Genomic DNA, 9,165 nt, shown 5'->3' on the forward strand with positions numbered 1-9,165 from the left:
GAACAAGATGCTAAATTCTGATAGATCTATTTGTAAATTGAGTGTCAATATGACTTGCGTGAGAATCGAAGGGGTTCTCCTGCGAATAAAGTTCAGGATATTTACCGTAGAAATTTTGTGACATTGAAGCTGCCTCAAGTTCTTTTCTACTTTTTCCACAAATAGCTATTGAGCACCTACCAATTGTCACGTCTTTGAGGGGCACATGGTTACAGTAGTGAATGGGACAGCAAGCTCTCTGCCATCCTACACCGAGCTTGCTTACTAGCTGGTTGGCTGTCCTCTGAAAGTTGAAATTGCTGAGTAACTAAGTTGCAGATAGACAAACGGCTGTGTCTGCCTTTTGTATGTGGTTCAAAGACATAGATTTAGTTCAGAAATGTGTTACGACACTGCATATTCCTCAGACACTATGTTCCAAATTCCTCTAAATCTGCCCCAACTTCCGCCTGCCTTAGGGGCCAAAGTCACAGCTGGGAGTGGGGGAGCTCAACCATTTACAGAAAATGGAATCCTGACTTTAGTTGTTATCTGTGGACAAGTATTGGGCAGATAATTATGAGACAAATTTGAAAAAGAAAATTTCATGGTTCCCAAAGTGTTCTCTCTCCTTCCCTCCCTTCCCGCCCTTCTTCCTTTTATTCCTCTAACAAGATTTATTGAGTACCTACTACATGCCAGGTCCTTGGCAAGCACTGGGGATAGGAATTCAAAGAAGATTTACCTCTAATCCCTAAGGACCTAACAGTGTGGTGATAGGTGTCATCACCTGGGATGATGGGTGCCAAGATAGAGATGGGTGTCTTGTCACTGCTGCAAAGGGAGAGCTGGGGGCACACAGAAGGGAGGGATTTGATCTTGAATTGGAAGAGCAGGGGGAGGACACAGAGTGACAAGGAAAGCTTCCTGGAGGAGGAGGCAGTGGAACTCAATTTTGAAAGATGAATGAGAATAGGTGCCTCTGGCCTTTGATATCTAGCCACTGAGTCAGGTCCCCTCGGTTGGAAGTCCCACCTAGGAGAGGAGGACAAGAATGGAGCCATCCGTGGGGATGGAGGGCAGGAAGGGTCACTAGAATCCTTAAAAAATACCCAATATTCACATCCTTTCTCACTGGCCACCTCCAAAGCCTATTTTTAAGATTATTCTGAGCTGAGTCCTTTCCAGGACTGGTAACCTTTGAGAGGGGCTGTTGGGCCAGCACACATTGGTTTTGTCTATTTGTGACCTCAGTGCCCCTCAAGCTGTTGTAGGCTGGTGGGTAACCAGGTGGCACTTTTTTTCACCTCCTATGTGCCAAGCCCCATCGTAGGCGGTGGGACCCATCTAGGAACAAACCAACCCTCAGCCCTGAGACCTGACAGCTTATTATATGTAATTTGGATGATATCAAGTAGAACAAAGTCCCACAAACGTGCATCTCAGTCACCAGAAGTCATTTAAGGTTTCTTAAAAAAAAAATAAATAAATAAATCTATTACCCCTTTTTGTTCTTTGCAAACATTTTTTCTTAAGAACTGGAATAACTGTTTCTGCTTACTTGCTAAAGTATGCAGCGTCTTCATGAACTGTTTTCTTCCTGTGTTGCTTTTGTTAAGAAAAATGAGAAGGGCACCCCTTTCCTTTCTCCTAATGACGCAGCAGAGAATATTTTCAACTTGACATTCCCCGCTCCTCCTGCTTCCTCTCTCCACCCCTTCCCAAACCCATTTGGCATTTTTCCACTTTCCACCTTCACGTTCAGAGTGAGTCATCTGTGTGATGTGACAGCCAGGTCATGGCTGCAACTCACTCTACCCCAATCGCTGTCACATTCTAGGTTCTGCTTTTTTCAGCAGTACTACCTGGGCATGGCGGGAAGGAATCAAGCAGATCTGAGTTCAAATCCTGCCTCTGGCACTTCCCACTCACGTGTCCTTGGGTGGGTCATTTAACCTCTCTGACCTGTTTCTTCCACTGTAAAGTGAGACTGAACCACGGAGCCCAGTTGTTGACTTTTTCAGGTTGGAAGGGATGGGGACAAATACTGTTCACTACCAGAGAGTGAAAATATACTGGAAACAAACACAGGAAATCAGGCCTCCATCAAGCATCAGGAAAATCAGACCGTCAGTGCCATTGCTTGTCCAACTGCCTGCACAGTCCTGCCTCTCCTGGGCTCAGTGAACACTTCTTCTCTTCTCATTCACCTTCCTCAGTCAGGCCAAGGTCAGGGACAATCCAGACGACATTAGTCTGTCCCGTATGTTCTGGGATTTTCAGGAAAGGCCTGCTCTCTTTTCAGATATTCCTGCAGCTCTCTTCATACACCATCACCATGGTCGAGCAGGCCAACATTTCCGCACCCATCCAATGATTCTCAGAATACCTCTCATTCGGGGAACTAGTACAAGTTGTGCCTTCTTCCAGCATTCCTCCCGTGTATTGTTTCTAAAATGCTGTTCGTATAGCTGTGAGGTCTCTAGGGGGACAGAACAGGAGAATGAGCTTGGGTCCATACAGCCCGGCTCACTGGTGAAAAACAATGCTGCTCAGGGCTGTTAACACCCGGCATCTGTGTGGTCTGTTGCAAAGATTCTCTGGGCTCTGCAGTCAGGCAGTGGTGGTCCATTCCTGGGCAGAACCAGCTACCCTCTACTGGTTACCTGCTAAGCACACGGGCCCTCTGACACCATGTTCTATGTATGGTTCTGATTGATTTTCATAGCAATCCCACAAGGTAGGGTCTTTGTTTCACTTGATCAGATTGCAAGGGGTGGAGACCAATGCTGTTCACTCAGGGCCGGGGGGGCTGTTGTGAAGACACACTGGGAGTAAAGAAACACAGGGAATCTGTGGGTGTCAAGACAATCCGACCTCAAGGAAAACAGGAATGTTGTTCAGGATCCCACAGCAGCAGGTGTGGATATGCTGGGTCCCACCCAAGTGAGGAGGCTGGGCTCCCCACCATTGGCATGGTGGCCAGTGAACTGGTTGTTGGCATGGTGGCCAGCTGAGTCCTGGGATAGTGTGAGGTAAGGCCCAGGCTTACGGCACCAAGGCTAAGAGCTAAGGAAATGGAGGACCTGCAGGAAGGTGGACCCATGTGGCTGCCACTCAGAGAGGGCAACGGGTACCAAGGGACGTGGAAAACCTTCACTTCAGCCTTCCAACTAGGGACCCTCAGTCTGTAGCTGAACAGGTTTCGGGGCCTCAGATTGGAACATGTGCTCAAAGATACCATGTTTAGACAGTGAGACAAGAGGTTCAAAATCAGGACTGCCCTGGAAAATCCAATGCCTCTTGTGGTATTCAGGTTGGGGGTGTGTGGTTGGGTCAAACTTCACTTGCGAGTTTCAGGCAACCACAGGTGGCTGGGGCCCAGGAAGGACGTGGCTCTTGCACAGAGATAAGGACCGCCCCTGTGAGAGGCGCTCCCCCAGCCAGCCAGCCCCAACTGCTTCTCAGTTCCTGTGGTGAACTCATGAAGATCAAGGGAGGAAGGACCTGTTACCTCCTCCCTCTCCTCTGCCCCGTCTTCATCCTGTGTCCCCTCAGCCCCTGAAGGGGGTCAAGCCCTGGTTTGTCCTCTCTTCCCAGCTCACTGTATACCTGAAGTGCCCAGCTGGCCATTCCTCCCGCTGTGCAGATGAAGAAATGGAGGATTTAGGGAAGTGAGGACACTTTTCAAGATGATAGAGCAAATGCACAGGCTAAACACGGGTTAGCCCAAGTTTCTATCATTTAAGACTCAGTGTGTCAGTCCTATCTGTACCCAAGGAGGTACTGTCTCATGTGTCCAGCACTGAATTGTGGACCATGGGAATTAAAACACGAAAGAGTAAAATTCCTACTCAAGAGGGATGTGGTCTAATTAGAGATAAAAGAGGAAAGCCGAGTAGAGACTGAGATTCAACCTGAGCTCTGCTCTCCAAGCTGTGTGCCCTGGTCGGGGTTGGAAGAGCCGCCATTTAAAAATTCACACTGAAGGTACCATGTGGGCGAGTGGAGACCCTCGGCAATATGGAGCACCTGTGTGTTGTGGGGCTTCCGGGTACTGGATGCAGGCGACAGGAACTTAGCAGTGAGAGGTGCTGCAGGACAGACAGGGGAGGGAGAGGCTGGAAGGAGGCCCTGTCACAGCCCACAGCCAATGCGGTGAGGATGGGAACAACCCAGAGCTCGGCCTGACAATGAGGTGCCCTTCTGCCCCCCAATTCAGGCCATCACGCACCTCCATAATACCACTTACACCTCTCCTCCATAACACTCAGCCCACTGGTAATTAGCATCCGTGTGTGGCCATTTGATTGAGGTCTGTGAACCTGCCCCCACCTGCACCCTGGAACTGAATGCTCCATCAGGACAAGGGTTGTGTCTGCTTTTTTCTCCTGTATCCCAGCACTTAGTCACATCTCCACAAATGATCAATGAATGAATGAATGAATGAAGAAATGAATGAATGAGTCACCATATTGGGCACTTTGATAAAGGAATTTTATATTTGCTTCACTGTCATGTTCTCACTTTCTTGGTAGGTGAAATGATAGGCTTTTCTATTTCTCTCTGATTCCAAAGACAGAGTAATAGTACCACTTTTTAAAAAGATTGGTATTGCTCAGGGATGTTTTCTTTTTTCTCTTTCAGTTTCTGACCATGAAAATAAAACATGGTCATTATAGGAATTTGAAAAAGCAGAAAAAGTGTAAAGAAACTGGGGGAAAAAATCACTCATGATCTCATCGTGAAAAGGCTTCAATGGTCAGCTCATTGATGTATTTTCTTCAGGCCTCTGATAGCTCTTAGGGGCGGAATAAGATTGCAGGGGCCTCAGCCTGAGGACTTTTCTTAGGCCTCTGTCCCAGCTGCCTCACTTGCAGCCAGTTCTCAAATTCACCAAGTAGCATTCCCTCCTCTTTCTCCTCTCCCCTTGTCCTGGGGCTTTCCCAAGGCCTTGAAGAGAGTGGGGAAGGCTGTCCTTACACTTAGTGATGGAAATGATGGGATGGTCTTGAGCTTTTCACCTGCAGCCTGGTAGCCACACTTTCCTAGTCAGGTGTCTGGGTCTTTGGGACTATGTTACTCTCTTACAGTATTACCCTTTTCCGAGTTTTCTGAGTCTCTTTCCAGATTAGTTCCTTGACATGTTCAAACAGTTGAATCAGCCATCAGCATATTGCTAAAAGGAGTTACGAGTTTTGAGTTTCTTCAAAATTACGTGTTTCATGTTGTGATTCTTGGTTTTAAGGATGATGGTTGTTCCTTCTGAATCTCTTCTGCGAACAACTCTGGTACTTTGGAAGCTACAAAAGAAATATAGGTAGGGATGGAAAGAGGTTTCATCTGAATGTACAACTGATACAATTGGCAATTTTGCAGCCCCAGGAACTCTGAGAAGGATTCTGAGGCCGTACCCAAGCTCAGTGAGAACAAGTGATGTGGTTGATTAGTTATGTCTGCCCTGGGAATGGAATGGGAATAAGGAATAGGAGCTGTTAATTGCCATCCTAAATATAAGAAGTCAGACCTTCAAGGAGCTTAATGATTTCTCTGGGGGAGAACTTCAGTCCCTTTAACTATCACTCCATCTAATTCCCCAGAAGCAACAGGCACCACTCTCAGAAATTTGAAGTCTATCCTCCCCAACCACTTAAAATATTTTTATGTACCGGCCTATGTACACATGGGTATTTCTCAACTCTTTTTCATCCTTTTAATTTCAAGAACTAATAGTCATTTTCCACTTCTAATCAGCTCAAACCTAACCCTCTCCTTGCCAACCACTTCTCCTAAGACATTTTCTTTAGAGCCACTTAGGATTCTCCTGCCACTCCTATCGCCTCCCCTCACATTCCCCTACCTTTTCCCCCAAAATGTGCCTTGCATTTCTTTCAGAATAAATCTTACACTTTTCTTTCTTCCCTTTCTCCAAGTCAACTCCACATAATTTCCCCCTTATTTTGAATTCCCCTAATACGGATACATAAAATCTGGCTTATCTGACTGCCGATTTCTGTAAGTTGAACATTTCCATTTTATTAAGTATTTAGCTGAATTAGAGAATAACTGAGAGAATGAGCCAGATCCTGTATCCATCACACTCTACAACACAGAGCTAGGCTGCAAATAGGACCTCAACAATTGCTTAACGAGTAAATAAAGCTGTTCTGTAGGGGATTTTTCTTTCCATGTCAAGTGTCAGAAGCTGATAACTGTCCCCTTTTTCTATACTATAGAAGGGATTCTTAACTTGGGTTCCACAAATCTCAAAGGGCTTGTGAGTAGAACCATATTTCAACATAATTGGATTCTTTTGCAATCTTATGTATTTTATTTTATTCATTTAAAAACATTATTCTGAGAAGGGGTCCGTAGGTTTCACTAGACGGCCAGAGAGGCTAGTCATGGCACCAAAACAAGAGGCTAAAACTCCCTGTACCCCAGATGTTTAGCTGGGCATTTTGCTGCCTAGATTAGAGGTCACACTTTCCAGCTTGTTCTGACAAATGTAATGTTATAGAAATGGTATTTGCAACTTCCTCTAAGTGTCTGCTTCTTGGATTGCAGACACAATGGCAGGAGCTCTAGTACCATGTTTCCCCCAAAATAAGACCGGGTCTTATATTAATTTTTGCTCCAAAAGATGCATGAGGGCTTATGTTGAGGGGATGTCACCCTGAAAAATCATGCTAGGGCTTATTTGCTGGTTAGGTCTTATTTTCAGGGAAACACGGTAGCTATCTTGGGCCTTAGGAATGGAAGATACAGATAAAGACCTAGATCCCTGACAGGGTGGAGGGCTGTACTAGCCCTAGACTGACTACCTCCAAACTTCTTACGTATGAGAAGGAAGTAAACTTCTAGTTAAACTACTGTTATTCTGGGCTTCTGTTACTCACCACCAGACCTAAACCAAACTAATGCGGCAAGTGTTGCTGCAGATGAATTGAAAATGGCATTGTTTATCTGAAGAGTTTCCAGAAATCATCTCTCGTTCTAGTAAAAGAATCATTTCAGACCTAGACGGTGACTCTTTTCGTGCCTAACCTTATATCTAGTATTTAAACAAAAGTGAATTGTGTGGGAACATATTTTATTCAGAGTTTCCATTTTTTGGCGTATCAACAAATGAACTTGATAACCTTTTGAAACTCATTTTTCAGCCACTTTTGTAGTCTACTTTCATCTCCCCTGAAGAGCATTTATGAGTAGCCTGGCTTTATGCCCACCAACTCTTAATTTATGATGGTGACTCTTTTAAGAATGCATCTTAAGAATTTTTAAAACCAAATAGTAAAGATTCTTCTGGCATATTCATTATATTATTGATAAATTCCAAATCCATGTATGATATCAAAACCATGAAGGACATACTATTTTTAGGGTGCTGTAGTTATTAGAGGGTAGAAAATAGCAGCATCTGTCCTCAAAAGGATTATGATACCATTGAGGCAATACATGAAAAGATAAGTAGCATATAAGACATGCCATAAAAATGATGCAATCAGCAAGTGATAAGGTGATTCAGAAAAGGGAGCAACTATGGTTCTTGGAAGAAGGATAGTGTTCTGATAAAAGAAAGGAGGAATGACGATGAAGACTGGAAAAATGAAGGCGATGGGTAGACAAGTTGGTTGGAACAGAAATCTAGCTCAAATGACATCTCTATAAAGCCCTTCCTGACTCCTCTACATAGAATGAATCCATATTTCCCTATTGCTGTGTTTCCATATAGCTTCGTGAATGCTTCTAATGGGAAAGTGATGGTCATATGAACCCTCTCAGGTCAGGGACGTCCTCATTTTTATAAGCCCCACACATACATGGGCTTCTAAAGTTCCAATGAGTGTGTATAATTTTTCAGAAATGTATATACTACATCTTTAAAAGAACCATCCCCTCCAAATATTTTCTTTAACGTTACATGAACAGGTCATGTTTATTGTAGAATTATTTTAAAATATCCAGGTCAACATAAAAAAGGAAATTAAAATTCCTATCCTGAGTCCCACCATCCAAAGATAAGACCTAACTGCTATTAATGTTTCCGTGCGTATTCTCACACAGCCACACATACCATGTTTCCCCGAAAATAAGACCTAGCCGGACAGTCAGCTCTCATGTGCCTTTTGGAGCAAAAATTAATATAAGACCCGGTCTTGTTTTCAGGGAAACACGGTATAGGCTTCACTTTTTTGAGTCTGGCTTGGAAACTTGGCTCTAATTTACCTGGAATGGCTGTGCTAATATTTATAGGATGTGGTGAATATATATATATAAATTTCCGTGTCCTCAAACACTGAGCCTGGCCCCAGAAGCTGCGGTGGGCAGCCAGCTGCTGCAGTTAGCCAAGTCTGATGCAGGCCTTTGTTGTATCAGAGGACGATGCCTGCAGAAGTCGCCTGGGAGCTGTAGGCTATGCCAGGGAGCCTAGGTGTGCAGTAGGTTGGACCATCTAGGTTTGTGTGACTGCCTCTGTGCTGTTTGCAGGACGAAGTCACCTCCTGACGCATTTCTCAGAATGCATCCCCGTCGTTAAGCGGGGCATGACTGCATTCAGGTGAAGTTCACATAACATAAAATTAACCATTTGAAAGTGAACAGTTCAGTGGTATTTAGTGATTCACAATGCTGAGCAACCACCCCCTCTACCTGGTTCCAAAATATTGCCATCACTCCAAAGTCAAACCCCAAACCCACTAAACAGCTTCTCCCCCATTTCCCATTCCCCACAGACCCCAGTAACTAGCAGTCTGTCTTAGGACTCTATGGATTTCTCTCTTCTGAATATTTTATGTAAATGGGATCAAACAATATGTGCCCTTTTGTGTCTTAGCATCATGTTTCTGAGATTCATCCACATTGTAGGATGTATTAGTACTTCCTCTTTATGGCTGAAAAATATTCCACCCTATATATGTAACACAATTTGTTTATCCATTCATGTGTTCGTAGACCTTTGGACTGGTCCCTTTACTTTCAGCAAGGTCCCTGTAAAAGGAAGTATTTCCAGATCTGGAAATTTACAGACAGGGTCTTATAGATAGGGAGCAGAGCTTCATTTGGGGTCACCACGTCAGCCCATATCACCCACAATTTGGGAGTGTCTAGTGCCTGGGGCTATAAATGGTGGGACTCAGAAAAACACATAATTATAGTCCACATTTGCTTCCCAACTTTGTCACA

This window comes from Rhinolophus sinicus, chromosome 6 (assembly GCF_057876585.1).
Source record: "Rhinolophus sinicus isolate RSI-liver-muscle chromosome 6, RSI-T2T, whole genome shotgun sequence".
NCBI classification, from domain to species: domain Eukaryota; kingdom Metazoa; phylum Chordata; class Mammalia; order Chiroptera; family Rhinolophidae; genus Rhinolophus; species Rhinolophus sinicus.